We start from the raw sequence: 16,005 nt of genomic DNA on the forward strand, positions 1-16,005 counted from the left end.
CATCTCTCACCACAGCTCTGTATTGCCTGTGGGTTTATAAGTTCCTGAACATAGTTTTACTTCACATGCAATTAGTTGAGATGATCTCCAGGACCTGTTTGAGAGCCTCTCTGCTATTTCCCAGACAGACTCTCATATCTCATCATTTCAGTGTTGTGATACTGTTTCTATTAAATATAAGCATTTATGAAACTACCCTTCACATCAGAAAAACAAAAACACCATGATTGGCTGGCTCTGCCGCTGTTGGAACAGTAACAGAAGACCTGAGAACACAATAAACACTTCCATTGTTGTCCGCTTTCTTGTCTTTGATGATTTCTCTCTTTCCCTATTTCCTATCTTGAAGAACTTGGAGATATCTATAGCCGCTGTAGCTCCACTACTTCCATTATCACCAAAGAGTAGAAATGTTACACTACATAAGATGGGTGTTTGTCTTCACCTTCTAGATGCTCAGTGGTTTATCATAGATGTTCTTAGTGAAGTTGTTCAATCCTTTCAAAAATGTTAAAAGACAGCAGTGACTTTTCGCATTTTACATGTCGGACAGAAAATATGACATTCAGTTTTTTGGATATGAAAATAGTTTGCAGTCTAAACCCAAAAATGTTTTAGGCACAGTGTGCAGAGAAAACTAAATTATGTAAAGAACTATAGTCATACTTCTAGAAGACGTCCTCAGTTTGCGAAGAAAAATGTAATACAAAGTCAAGTGACAAGATGAGAATCATTTTTTTAGATAGCATAGATGAACTCAAGCAAATGTTTTTACAAAAGAGTTACAAACCCAGACATATAGATAGTATTTTGGAGAGTGTGGTTATAGACCTATTTCAATCAGCAAGATTCTATTACTGAAACTGACAACCTTATCAAAGGAAACAGTAGAAATGTTTATACTACTGCATGCATGGTCACATATAGTGTAGATGACATATAAAAATGCTATAAAATAATTATATAAAAATGCTATAAAATAACTAGAGAAGTTTTCATGGGTATCTTGATATGTTGAATAAACTCTGATAATGCCCAATGTTTGCTGGGAAGACATTAGAGAACTTTAAAACATACCTCAAACAAGTTGGTAAAAAGAAACGTTATTTAATGATAGTAATAAGGAAACTAGAATCTTCAAATGTGTTTTTTGTAACTGGTGTAGATACATTACAGATCGTTCTATTTTAGTCATGAATCACATTAATTAATAATACTTAAAGACATACTTGTAATAGTTGTGGAGTAATATACTGTGCTACATGTGATTCGCATGATGTGTTTTACACTGGCAGGACTACTTGCAAACTGAGTGAATGTATTTGAGAACCCCTATATCCTATGAAAACCAAAAACGGAAATGATGTATGCTATAAACATTCTCTTTTATTACTATCTTTCAGGACGTTCTCTTTCTTTGCGGTAGATTTTGTGGCTAAAACCATGAAAGGAGTGATACTGACAAAGTTCTAGAGGTGAAAAAATTAAATGCCAGATACAGATGAATGTAAGAAGTCCTCCAGGCCTAAATGGCCACTTAAATATTAAGAGTGTTTTAAAGACAAGTTTTAAATAAAAGGTTCATAAAGTAATATTCAGTATTAAACCCATGTATAATATTAATCATGTTATAATGATTGAAGTGTATATTTACATGTATTCATGTAGGAATGGTTTACATTTTTGTGGGTTAACATAAAAGCGCATTTGTCTTTACATTGTTGAAATCATGTTTAATGTTTGACATCTACTTGGTATAAAATAGAACGATTGGTACTTCATCTCATTTCTGATGAAGTCCCTTTATAGGATGAAAACACTAAACTGAAAAATAAATTGTCTTTTTTTAAGTGAGTTCCTTGATCCTCAGTGCATGTTTTTATTTTTTATTTGTTTTTTCTCTCTGTATAATTACTAGGTGTGGGTTTCCTTTTTTTGCTATTTTATTTGTGTTTACTAAAGTATCCAGAAGTTATTAAGTTGTGTAATGCATCGTCAAGTTCAAGGTGGGCACCATACAGGGAGGCTCTGAACAGAAACTGACACAAGTGTATTAGCGAGATGGGTTCTAAGTTATAGACTTGTTCCAAATGTGGCAATGACCCAGTCACTGACCCTCCTGTATTCTCTTTTTTTTTTTACTTTGAATCTTTTTATTATTTTTTTGTAAATGTCATAATTTGATAAACATTTTATGAATACAAGATATGTAACATATATGCAATTTTATAACCTATAAACTACAAAACTATACATAACTATATACAATGGTATCTATACAGCAGAAAGCAATGAATACTTTTAATCACTTTGTGAAGTATGAAATGTTTCATCATTTTGTCCATTTGCTTAAATATTTGCAATATTTTCATCCAAGAGTTGTATAATGATCTAAGTCTGGTAGTTCTACTTTTTAATGTGGATATTTCCATATGTCCAACTGTTACAGATAGATTTTTAAATTCCTTAAACGTGGGAGAAGTCACACTTTTTTGCGTGCCACTGCCATCAAAGACCAAAGAATTTTAAAGTATTTTTTAGGTACACAGTCCGGAATGGGAGAATTAAATAAAATCATTGACTTTGTTAATTGATAATTATCATTGAAGACAATCTAGAAAAAATAATTGATGTTATTCCAATACAAAGTTAGACATTTACATTCATAAAATATATGTTGCCAGTCTGCTCTTGTCTTAATCTAACATCTCCAACATTGATCCTCACTAGCAAATATTTTGGCTAATTTGTGTGGAATATAAAAACTTTTGTGCAAATATCTCCAGGTGAACAGTTGCCAGTATAAAGAAAGTGTTGACTGTTTTGGGGATTTTAAAATGCTCTTTTTTTCTTCTTCAGTAGGTGGATGATTGTTTATTTGTGTGTAACAGTCCCAGTAAGTGTCTACAATGTAGATTTTTGTTTTTTTAATAATTTTATAAATATTAGACAGATAACCACTCCTTGATAAGGCTGAGTTGTGATTATACCCCTCCTGTATTCTCTGATGCAACTGATGTACTAAAGTGTGAATCTGAAATATCTAATACGTTGTCGGTGCAAGGTAACTTTCATGCACTCAGAGTGACTGTAAAGTATGTATATTCAGAAAGCTTATCAACACCCCTTGTAGGAGTAAAGACTATGCTACCTGTTATCATAATAAACACCAATAAGCTTTAGCTGCTATACCTATTGGCATATAATTTAGATGCAATGAATTATCATACAGTCTGTTGCATGATTAACACTAATGAAACTGCATTTCACATCACAGCCCTGACAGAATATAGCACAGTATAATTACCACTATTTTTAATACTGTAAGCCTCTCATTCATAAAGTACTGTACCACTTTAAGGTTTAAGTTACGCATAAGAGTAGCATTTATGTTGGGAGTCATGTGATCTGTCCACTTAGGCAGATAGCACCACGTTAATAAACATACTGGGATACATCCCACAAGGCTCATGTGTGTCTATATTTTGCCATCACGTCTGATATCTAGAATAAAACTAAATAATCTGAATACTTCACATTTCTGGGTCCTCAGGAATTTGGCTAGTATGCTAGCAGATTTCACGATGGCAGTTTTAATAGATTATTGCCTACTGTGGAAGTGAGTAGACATGAAAACAGCAAGTGTAAATGTAGGGATCAGGAAAAAAATAAGGAAATTACAGACATACGTATTAACCTAAAAGAAGGTGCAGAGAAGGTCATGGGGAGAATTCTGAGGAAAAGGCTGATTATTTTCCTAGAGAACAGCAATCTCCAGGACAGCACCTAATATGGGTTCGTGGCCAGAAGTAGCTGGCAGTCAAATCTGATCCATTTTTTTTAACTGGTTACAGGAAAACATCAGGGCCTTTGACTCTGTCCCAAACAGGCAGTTGCTTGGAAAACTGAAAGTGCCTGGGTTTGGATGAAGACTATGGAAATGAACTGTTGCATGCCAGAATAGTAGGGCACAGAGAATTGTGGTGAGATGGTGGTTAGCAATAAGGAAAATGAAAAGTGGCATATTGCAGGGGTCAGTCCTTCCTCCAGTGCTGTCTAATGTGTTCATGTAAGACACATCTGATGGAGTAGAGATCAGGATCAACTTCTTTAATGCTAACCCGGTTAGATGCAGCAATGCAGGATATGGAAAGACTCTAGGCAAATATATGGAAAGGCAGACAAAGTGGCTGAAATGTGGCAGTGGAGGTTAAGTACAAACAATTGCAAAGTACTACATTTGGGCCACAGTAAACTTGGGAATGAAGTAATGCTGGGGGAGAGGAGTAATAGCAACAGAGCAAGAACTGTGCAAGAAAATAAATTTTAGGTGTTGAGAACACCAGGGCTGGACCACCAGGGCAGAGTGAGAAAGCAGTGCAGCTGTCAACTCAGTGGGATAAATTCCATAAAAAAGTAACCGCTTTGCTCTAATAGGCCTTGATCAGACCACACCTTTAGTACTGTGAGAAGTTCTGGAGATCACACAAAGAGAGGGTCTTTAGCTGCTAGTAGGTGCCCAGATGAAAGCCACCAAGTGTTTATGGAATGGAAATAGCTTTCTCACTGAATATTAGATAGAACAGGGGAAAAAGCCGAAAGACAAACAACAAGTGTGGGTTGTGATAGCACAAAGGAAGACAGTTGATAAGGGAGTTTTTGGTGAAAGACTAGATCAAAATCTCATTTAGAGAGATCAAGGAATACATAGGAAACAAGTTTGCCTTTGTCTCATGATTTGTTAATAGTGTCTGTGAATGATAAATATGTTTACAAAATTTTACTTGCAAACAACTTAATTTAATTCACAGTAGTAAGTCCAACAGCAAAGAGCCATAACTGCCCATGAACTGCAGAGCACACATAACTGCAGAAAGACAAGAAGGCATGTACACCATTCACAGACCACAGGATACTCAGCTTTTCAGTCAGAAGTGCACTATTTTATTGAAATTCAATAACAATAAAAAATGTAGCCAAATGCCATTAACAGGAACAAGCAACAATTTAATCCAGAATGACATAGACTCTGATGGTATTAATGAGAAGTTTATGAGATGTACACTGACATTTAATAGACACATTAATCTGTGCAGGGCATAATAAAGAAGCATAAAAGATAACTTAATAGCTCAACCACTGTTTAGCTTTAAGAGATCTTATAAAGAAAAAAAGATGTCATTAATAATCAAATAAACAAATAATATAATATTATAATATAATATATAATAAATAAGTCATAGACAGGGTTCATTTCCTTATTTGAAATGTAATTTTGTAAGCATATTTGTAAGGGTAAGGATTTTATACATTCAATTACTGGAAAAATAATTTATTTGCATGGGCTTGCAGTTAGTGATTCCAGACACATTGTTTATATTGTACTTTGTAGGCAATGCACAGCATTTTATGTAGGGAAATGTAATAGAAGGTTAAATGAGCATATATGAGAACATTTTTACGAGAAAAAGAAGAAAATAAATACAAATACATTATATAAACATTCAACAGAAAAAGGTAACATATTCTTGTTTTGCAGTTTTGAATGTATTTATGAGAGTAGAAGGGGGGGCATAAAGAAAATGACTGAATATTTTGAATAAATGGATAACAACTTATGAATGCCATTGTGAATTAATGTACTGTATACCAAGTTGCTGATTATATGTCATATATATTTACTCCTTGGAAATTTAAAGAACATGGGGTTCCCCTCTGCTGGATACTCCCAGTTAACAGATGTAAAAAGTAACTAAATAAATAATGGACTTTGACAGGTAGTGGCAGACTGGCTCATTATTTAGATTCCATAATGTTATTATCAGACGCTTGTCTTCAAGTAGTTGTATGAATCCTTTATTGAAACATTTTAATACATTACTTACAGACCATTTCTTATGCAGTATAATCTCACCCAGACACACTATTTCTCATGCAGTATAATGTCATTCAGAAACTATTAGTAATACTAAGACATTGCATATTAATATTACCTATGTGTCTGGAAGGAAGCCTATATAGCCATCACCTGAATCCCTTTATCCAAACTTTCCTCCATCCCTACTTATCTCATTCCACTTAGTTCCATCTCTTCCGTCTGCCTTTCTTCTCTGCCTTTTCTTCACTCTAGTACACCAATCAAGGCATTTTTTTAATTTCATCCCATTATGATTCTTCTGTTGGTGAGCAGAAACATTGTCACCTCACAGCAAGAGGTTCTCCTGTTCAATTCTTGGCTGGAGTGCTTTCTGTGTGGAGTCTGCATGTTCTCCCCGTGGTCGAGTGGTGTTCAAAAGACATGCGTGAATGGGCGTGCCTTCGTTGAAGGTTGGACGTGGGGCTGGCACCTCGGCACCATAAAAAAATTGACTGCCAATCATTAGCACGCCAGAATTCCGCTGTGGCGACCCCTAACCGGGAAAAGCTGAACGAAAAACAACAGCAACAACATGATTCTTCTGTTTCCCACCTCTTTACTATTTTATTTTTCACCCAGCCGCTCATATATCTACTTTCTTCCCACTAATCTTCTTTTGTAGATACCCCAAATAAGCAGAACTTCTATGATGATGATAAATCTTACATCCTTCTTATAACTTCCAGACCACATAAGTAACTGGTTTACATCCCTTTCTCTCTCTCTCTCTCTCTCTCTCTCTCTCTCTCTCTCTCTTTTTGTTCTCTCTTTCAACACCCCAGCAGGCTAAGGACCTCTTCCTTTCCCCTGTAAATAATATTGGCACCATCAGCACCAAAAGGATGAAGTTAGTCATAAATCTGGTTCTATCCCTTTAATGCTTCTTCCTAGACCTCATCCTCTTCCTATTCCTATCTTTTTTAACCATTTGCTTTGTAACTTTGGCATTCCAGAATCCTTCCTGTCCTTAATATCACTACATATTAACCCTATTCTCAATTACCTCAGCCTCCGTTTATTCCTCTGTGTCACCATTCTCTTAATTCTTGCAAAATGTAAGCAATCCCCTTTATCTAACAAAATTTTGGGCTCTAAATTTTTCTAAACTCATAAATTTCACCTTCCTTTCCTCTGATAAACCTTGTTTCTCAGTACCTCTCACTTCTTCACCTTCTAAATACCTGATCATACCCCTTTACTACCCCACCACCTATGTCTCATTTTACTACTATGTCAAATATTCTTTTCTCTACCTCCCTCTCCTATGATGTTGCCGTACCTTTTCAGTCTCCTTAACTATTGCACTAGCCCCCCCATCACACTTGACACCTGTCTTGTCCCTTGCTCACCAAATTGCACTATTCCAGTTATCCTCCTTCACTGTTTCCTGAGTTAGTTTCTTAGTCATATTTACAGCCATGATGTACCTTCCAAGGTCTGAATCCCCCAGCCTCCAAGCATTCTCTCAGGCCTAAGCATATATTTGCCAACCACCACTCCTTTATCCTACCAGAGAAACTTATCACAGATTCTTTGCCTGCCTGTCAACCAGTTCCCTATTGCCTGAATAGGAACATGCCTAATATGCACAGCAGATATTTGGCTATTATCACATTCCAAACTGCAGTCTGGCCACTTGACCTACTAACCCTACTACTCTACCTTACTACAAACCCTTCTTTCTATCCATTTTTGTCTGTTATCTCATTCATTCGGTGAGGGGTAAACCCAGAGCCCTGAATATTTAGTCATATTCAGGAGCCTTTGCAAACATAACAGATTTAGGGAATTGTAGCATATTTTCAACCAAGCCTTTTGATTACGTCCAAGACCAGAGGCATTTGTAAGCATGCAATGGTGAGCAAGAGCCTTCAGTTTTCTGTGTATTGTTTCTAAGCCTACATTTTCATTTATTCTAAATCCTGCCTATGCATACAGGGCCTTAATCCAATTAGCAATTCCTGCCATAACTAAACTTTTTTCATTACCATGAATATAAAGTTCTAGTTCATTGAATCACTTTTCTTAATATCACAGGAATGACTGTTCCTTGATGGATTTTCTGCTGGTGCACCCAAACTACAGAACCCACTAGCACCTAATAATTATGGGACAGTTTCTTCTTTTACTGAATCCCCATATGCACTTCCTCTCCCAATGATGACATTACAGACAGAATGCTGTCAAAATCATTGTAATTGCAATGATCGATAATATAATTCTAAAAACAGTACAGTCCTCCAGATTCTCCTTCCCTTTGATTGGCAATAAACATATCAACTGCCTCATCAAAGTTAGAAGCTCTTTCCTGTCCATTGCCTCCCAGAATAACTTACCTAACATTTACATGATCTATATGTGATTTTCTTCTTTCGCTGTCTCTTTATAGCTCTCCTTATATAACACTTGTCTTCTATTAACTGTCTCAGCCACCTGATGGCCTGCTTACACTAATCTTTCACTCACTCATTCTCTTATGAGTCACAGCAGACTCAAAGTTAGCCTGAGGACAACCATCGCTACCCATGGAGTCTTCAAGACAAAGGAGGAAACAGAAGTAGGTTGACAGGCTTTTCTTCTGTTTTATGCACATGTGCACTCATACCTATGAGCAATTTAGAGTTCCCTATCCACCCTAAGCATGTCTTTGGAATGTCGGAGGAAACTAGAGCATTCAGAGAAAACTCACACAAGCACAGGGAGGAAGTGTATTCTCAGCACAAAAGGCACACTCATGCTTACAAAATGTGAATTCCTCACCCTCCACATTTTTGTAGAAGGTCATATTATCAAAAAAGTAAAACAAACAAGAAAATGATCCACCAGATAATTACATATGCAAGGAAAATGCATAATAATGAAGTGAGAATGAAAGAAACAAATTCATCAATTTGCATAATATTTAAAACAGCAAGCAACAAGTTCCTCAAGTACAATACTTTGTTGTAAACTGCTCTGTGATGCTTTCCATTCTCTGAACCGTTTTCCTTCGACTTGGGAGACAGCTTGAATGCAGTTAAATACTTGGTTATACAGGTAGAAATTCATGTCATGAAATCTACTGCAGACTATTCCACCAAGTTTGGAATTCATTTATTTTTTTAATAAATGCTTCTCCTCTGCATATCACAGCTTCGGTGACCCACATCCCTTGGCATCCTACATATGTTCTCTAACCACATTCCTTTCTTTGGCCCCTCCCAAACCAGCATTCCTTTATCCCTTTAAAAAGAATGCTCAACAATTCCAAAATTATATGCTCTGTTATCTATGTAATTAAATAAAATCATAACTATACATTGTATGTACAGTCCCCAGTGATGATACCAGCCCCCTTGACCCCCAACACTATATAACCCATTTATGTCTGTATATTTGTGTGTGTGTGTATACACACACACTCATGTTTATATATATATATATATATATATATATATATATATATATATATATATATATATATATATATATATATATATGGGTCTATTGTGCTATTGTGTATTACCAAACCACACTACTGTCAACTGTAAAACATGGACAAGATAAGTTCAATCATATACAACAGTGAACACAAACAAAACTGAAAACAATAATATCAACAGAGGAAAACGATTTTCCTCTCCTGATATTAAAACTACCCCCCCCCCCATAAAACTAAGCTCAAATTTGTCTGAATAGTGGCAGTGTTACAGGAAGACTTTAATGACATTAAGGTGTAGGTTAGTGTTGTGGGAAGAGGCAGCATTAGGGTTAGCACCCATTACTAAAGAGGGTAGGGGGGGCAAACACCATGGAACAGCTAGTCTGCACACCTTCTAGGGTGTACAAATATCCTATATCTGGTACTCACAAATAGGAGGGAAGGATGCACCCCCCACACATATGTAATGTCCTCACTGGTCAAATCTGATCACAAAGTGGTAATCCTTGAAATAAATATAAAGGCTGAACTCCCAGGAAACCCCAGAACCTTTAAAAACTTTTCCAAGGCTAATTAACTCCTATTAAGTGAAGGCAATAGCTAAATTCTTTGCTTCAGCAGAGTAGAATATAGACAAGTAAGATGGGAGATGGTAAGCTGTATTTCACTGCACACCAGATTTCCTAGCAGGTTAAATATGCTTTACATCTTGCTTACTAGATATAGAGACCTGTACTGCAGTGTAGGTCTTAATGATACTCAATATAGTGGCATAACTGTAGGAAGAACTAGAATAAAATCATATAAAGAAAAACTGAAGGATAAACATATGCAGTATTTAATCTGCCATCTGTTTTTAAAGGCTTTGAGATGTTCAAAAACATGGTTTGTCCACTGATATTTTTTATTGAAGATAAAATATACTGCTGCAGTACTTGCTGGTTGGCAACAGGTGCTGAAAGTGCCTACACTGTTTCTTGTTCCTATTTTTAGTTATAAAATAAGCACTGCCCACATGGCAGAACAAAACAAAAAACTAAAGGAATTTGCCATATTGCAGCTTTGAGGAAATGGAAAACAATGAACCCTGCTAACAAATGATTGTGGATATGTAACCTCAACTCTTCTCGATGAATACTTACATAATCTACCCCTTTGATCTCCACAACAAGTGGCTATCATCTCTCATTGATCTCCTTACAGCTTGCCATAAAATGAAGTCAACACCTCTGACCATCTCTTCACCACTGTGTGGTTAACCTCCCCAAAGTTCTACTTGCTCTGCTGTGGTTTCTCTTTCTTTGGAAAAAATAAGAATAATTATGAAATCTGTCAATATCCCCACGTAGTATCTATGTGGTAAAACACAAAGTTGCCTTATTGAGCCTACAAAATACCAAGTTTTCTGTTCTTCTCCTCTTCTGAATAAGGATAATATCCTGTTGACTATATCTCCTGTGCTCACCACTATATCTACCTGCTCCCCCACATACCCCACATCTACTGTCTCTCCAGAAATATCCACTTAATCCTTATCTTTCCTTCACAGGTCATTACCTGACCATGACACTCAGGGTCCCTGGAAAACAGCCTGCAGATTATTCCCAGCTCAGAAGCCCACTATGCGGTTTCCCACCAGCTCACTCATAAACAGCAGGCAACTACCACAGGTCTCATGGACTTTAACTATACCTAAGAGACAATAAATAAATCTTGTACTGTTTACCTGCCATTCATGCTGTAGTTAGTAACCTATTAGAACCTGCCTTACACCTCTCTTTCTCATAATAAACTTCCTGGATTTTCTATTAAAACTCTTCACCTACTAATAGTAACCACCACCCCTAAGCACTTCTGACCTTCTCTGCCCATATCTTCTAACCAACCTAACACTAACACTTCTCTGCTCACCTCCCCAGTACCCAGCACCTACCTTCTCCAGTGATTGTTTTTTGTATGCATTCCTCTCTTTGCTTGTCCAGCCAGCTGGTATGGCCCCACTCCACTCAGGCTCACTTTTGCTCCCCTACCCTACCCCCAATTTTCACCCACCCCACTATATCTAAATTTATCTTTACACCTAACCACACCTCTCACATCTTTACCCAATCACATACACCTACCCATATCATCCAACTCTCCCTCTTAACCCTTCCCACAGTTAAATCCTCTCTGCCACTCCCCTATTACTAATTCACCAATCACCACTCCCAAACCCTATTCTTCACAAAAACTACAATTCACATAAATCTTATTAACATGTTACTAGTGCATATTACTTCTCTAATAATACTATCAACAATTAATCTTCTCACTTCTTACCATAGCCACCTACAAGTAACCTCATATTATGCAGCTACTGCTGCCTTTCACCATAACATTCAGTCTTATTTCTCAATCTCTTCCTCTATCCTTACACTATCAACAACCAACAATTCATACTTTAAAGTACTACCTCACCCCAACTATCATCAACCCTCCCTAAATTCAATAGACAAATCACAAAACTCTTGCAGACCATTTACTGCATTGCCTCTAAATTATCTTGTTGTGGGGATATTCATCCCAACCCCGGACCAACAACTCCTTCAAACCCACCCCTCCCTCAAATTCCTCATCTCCGTAATAGCATAAATCAACTTCCTAGGAAAACAACTGACCTACTATTTCTAAATATAAACTGTAGAAGTATCTCCAATAAAATCCATGACTTTCATGCCTGCCTTTCTCTATACTTGCCAGATATAGTGGTTATAACTGAGACTTGGCTAAAGCCACATATCTTCGACAATGAAATTATTCCTCCAGGATACAATATACTAAGGAAGAATAGAAAAGACAAAAAAGGTGGTGGTATTGCTATATTATTTAAGAACCACCTCACAGTTCAAACATTAAGTATACAATATCCCTCTGTTGACAATGCAGAAATATTGTTCACCCAACTGCAACTCAACTCCAAAAAACTAATAAACATAATTGGATGCTATATACCCCCTGACAACAATATACCCACTCAAGAAAGCCTGCTCCACTGGTCCTGTTTATCTCTCCAAAATGAAACCATCATTCTGGGTGATTTTAATATAGACCAGCTATCCTGTAACTCTTCTACCCAACATATCATATTAATATCCATGGCTTTATCCAAGCCATCCAAACACCAACAAGAACTGACAAAATAACCAACAGGGAATCAATCTTTGACTGGATTCTAACTAATAAACCAAGCCATCCTCTCTTGCAGGTTGCTTCCCTGATGGTCTAAGTGACCATCTCCCACCCTTCGTTCTATGACAACGCAACCATAATCCCAGAGGCACAGTCTACCATTTCACTAGGAGCAAAAAGAACTTTAACCCCACCAATTTCACCATAGAACTAACATTGTAATTGGGCATGCCTGAAATACCTGGAATAAATTGAAGCACTTACTTACTTTAACACCACATTTTTAAATGTATTAGATCTTCACGCCCCTCCCAGAACCATAAGAACCAGATCTAATCCCACTCCATGTCTTATCAAGGAAACCAAATCCCTCCTCAAAGCTAGAGATAAAACATGGGATCACTGTAACACTGTTAAGTGCTCAGCTGCAAAACAAAAATATCAGGAGCTTAGGAATAAAGCTAAGAAACTAGTAAAACTTGACAAAATTAATTACTATTCCAACCTTCAAACCAAGCACCAAAATCACCCTCAAAAATTTTGGGCAGCCATTAACAAATTACTATTGCCAGGCAAAACAGGTACTCCCTCTCCCACCTTAATAAACAACTCAGACAGCATTCCCACTCAATTTAATAAATTATTTATTGAAACAATACTGACCCTAGCCAACCAACAGAAAAATCAACACACCCCCATCCTCTGAACCCATCTCTATTCATATAACAAATACTCCCTTCCAATTCCAGCCAGTCTCTACAGACAGGATACAAAATTACCTCAAAAAACTTAAGCCCACTACTCTGACCGCTGATAAATTGCCAGGGGAATACCTAAAAGCTACTGCAGATGCAGTGGCCTACCCTATAGCCATTCAAATTAGCAGATCTCTTTCAGAAGCCACTATCTCAGAAATCTGGAAAATATCACACATAATCCCCCTACATAAAGGAGGTAACTCCACAGAGCTCACAAACTACCAACCTATAGTGATTCTATCCCCTTTATCAAAAATCCTTGAAAAGTGCATACACTTCCAAATGATTGACTACTTGCACACACACAAGCTCTTGCCCAACACCCAGCATGGCTTTCAACCCTTCCATAGTACCACCACTGCCTTATTGCCCTTTTCCAATAGAGTAAACTCTCATAGAAATAATGGTGAATTTGTTTCTGCCACCTTTCTTAACCTATCAAAGGCCTTTGATTTGGTTAGACATGACATTCTTATCAAAGAACTGTCCGACCTAGGACTCTCTCTTCCCTCCATAGCCTGGTTTCAAAGCTATTTAGTTGGCCGCCAGCAAGCAGTGCTGTGGAAACAAGAACTCTTCCCCCTTATCCCTGTTTTTCTGGGTGTTCCACTGGGTTCTACTTTAGGACCTCTGCTTTTAACCCTCTATATCAATAAGCTCCATTCCTCCACTCCCAATGCATCTGTCATCCAATATGCAGATGATTCTATGTTAATTTGTGCAGCTTCCTCACTACTGAAACTTCACACATAAACTCAGGAATCTTTCCTCTCTATTGAAACATGGCTATCCAATATCCAACTCATTCTAAACCCTGCCAAAACCAAACTACTACCCTTTAAACTCAATAGGTCCACATTATCAACTTCTACCTTTAATATCATGTCCAGTAACAAAACTACTATCTCTCCCACAGATCATACCAAACTCCTGGGCATAGAGATTGATAATCTAAGATTTGATGTTCACATTTCTCAGACCATCAAGAAAGTCCACAAAAAACTAGGCACTCTCTATAGAAATAGACAATTCCTTACCCAACAAACAAAAGCTACAATAGCCCACACTCACCTTATTTCTACCCACCTCTATGCATCACCTGTTCTCACCAACCTTAGAAAAGCAGACCTAGCTAAGCTTGACTCTTGCTACAACAAAATCACTAGATTTCCCTCTGACTCCCTATTTAGATCTCACCACTGCTCATCCTTGAAGCAGCTCAACTGGTTGGAACTTCGTCAACTCCTACATTACAACCAACTCTCTCTGGCCCATAAATTCCTATATCAACCAGAAAAAGGCCCTGCATTGCAAAACCGACTTCACCTCCACACCAATAACAGAACTCTTCGCTCCAGTAACAAACTTATTTTCACAGTAATTAAGTCTAATAATACAGCAGGCGACGCCCTCTTTTCTAATTATGTATCCAAAATCTGGAAAGCTCTACCCTGCAACATAACTACTATCACTTCATTTACGCAGTTTAAAAAAACACTAAAACTACATCTCATTAATAACTGGCTATGCTCTTGCACTATACCAGGCTAGACCCTCCCTTAAGCTGGACCCTCCTCCACCTGTCTATTCATACACTTCATGATGAATGGTAAGGACTATGTTTAATGACTGTATAAATTACATACAATATAATAAAAATAGATTGATGTTATGGGTTTATGAAGCCGTTGTTTTACATGTCTCTCTAGCAATGATCTTGATTTTTTTTTATTATTTCATTTTGACTAGTGACTATTACTGTATTATTTCTCTGTCTTACTAATATTACCTCCTATGTATGTATATACTGCTATTAATTAACCCTCTCTGCATTTTGTATATATTTTTCTTTATATACTTGGTATTTTTTGTATTTTATATTACTTGTTATTGGTGTGTGTGGAGCTTTTCTCCTCAGGCCCAGACCTGCCAACCATGCCAAATTACTTGGTTTTTACCGAGTTTTGGGGTCCCAATAATGGGGTGTCATGATTCCCAGGTGGCACCCCTTCATTTCCGATTTTTTCAATCTATTTGTTTAGATTTCGCTCTTTCGGAGCTGATGTCATCACATGCGCAATGATGTCAGCTCCATCAGCCTGTCGGAATTAAGCCACGCATCTGTTTGAAACTGCCTTGGATTTCTGTACTGGGAGGAAATTACTGAATGACTTGAAGACATTACCGAACGTAGGATTTCTGTACTGGGAGCGGGAGGACATTACTGAATGCAAAGCCATGAAGTTAAAGGCAGAATGAACAAATGCTTTTGTGCAGATTCTAAGGTACCTAATAGAGTGAGTGAGTGAGTGAGTGGGTGAGTGAGTGAATGAGTGTGTATGTATGTGTGTGAGTGTGTGTGTGTGTGTGTGTGTGTGTGTGTGTGTGTGTGTGTGTGTGTGTGTGTGTGTGTGTGTGTGTGTGTGTGTGTGAGAACAGTCTTTTATTTATGTATGCTAGTGCCTTTACCTCCTTGGGATTTTGAATGTCTTGCAGTTCCTGCTTATGTATATGTATGAACATGAGAGAAACCAGCTGCATTCGAGTGCTTTGGAATGTCTTTTATTTACATATGCTAGTGCCTTTACTTCCTGTGCATTTTAAATGTCTTGCTCTTGCAGTTCCTGCTTATGTATACAAAAACACAAGAGAAACAAGTTGCATTTAAGTACTTTTGAATGTCTCACTTAAGTGTAGTGCTATTTGCATTTTGACAATATTATTAAGGGTTCCAGCTC

Source organism: Protopterus annectens, chromosome 3.part1 (genome assembly GCF_019279795.1).
Source record: "Protopterus annectens isolate FY-2018-M chromosome 3.part1, PAN1.0, whole genome shotgun sequence".
NCBI classification, from domain to species: Eukaryota; Metazoa; Chordata; order Ceratodontiformes; family Protopteridae; genus Protopterus; species Protopterus annectens.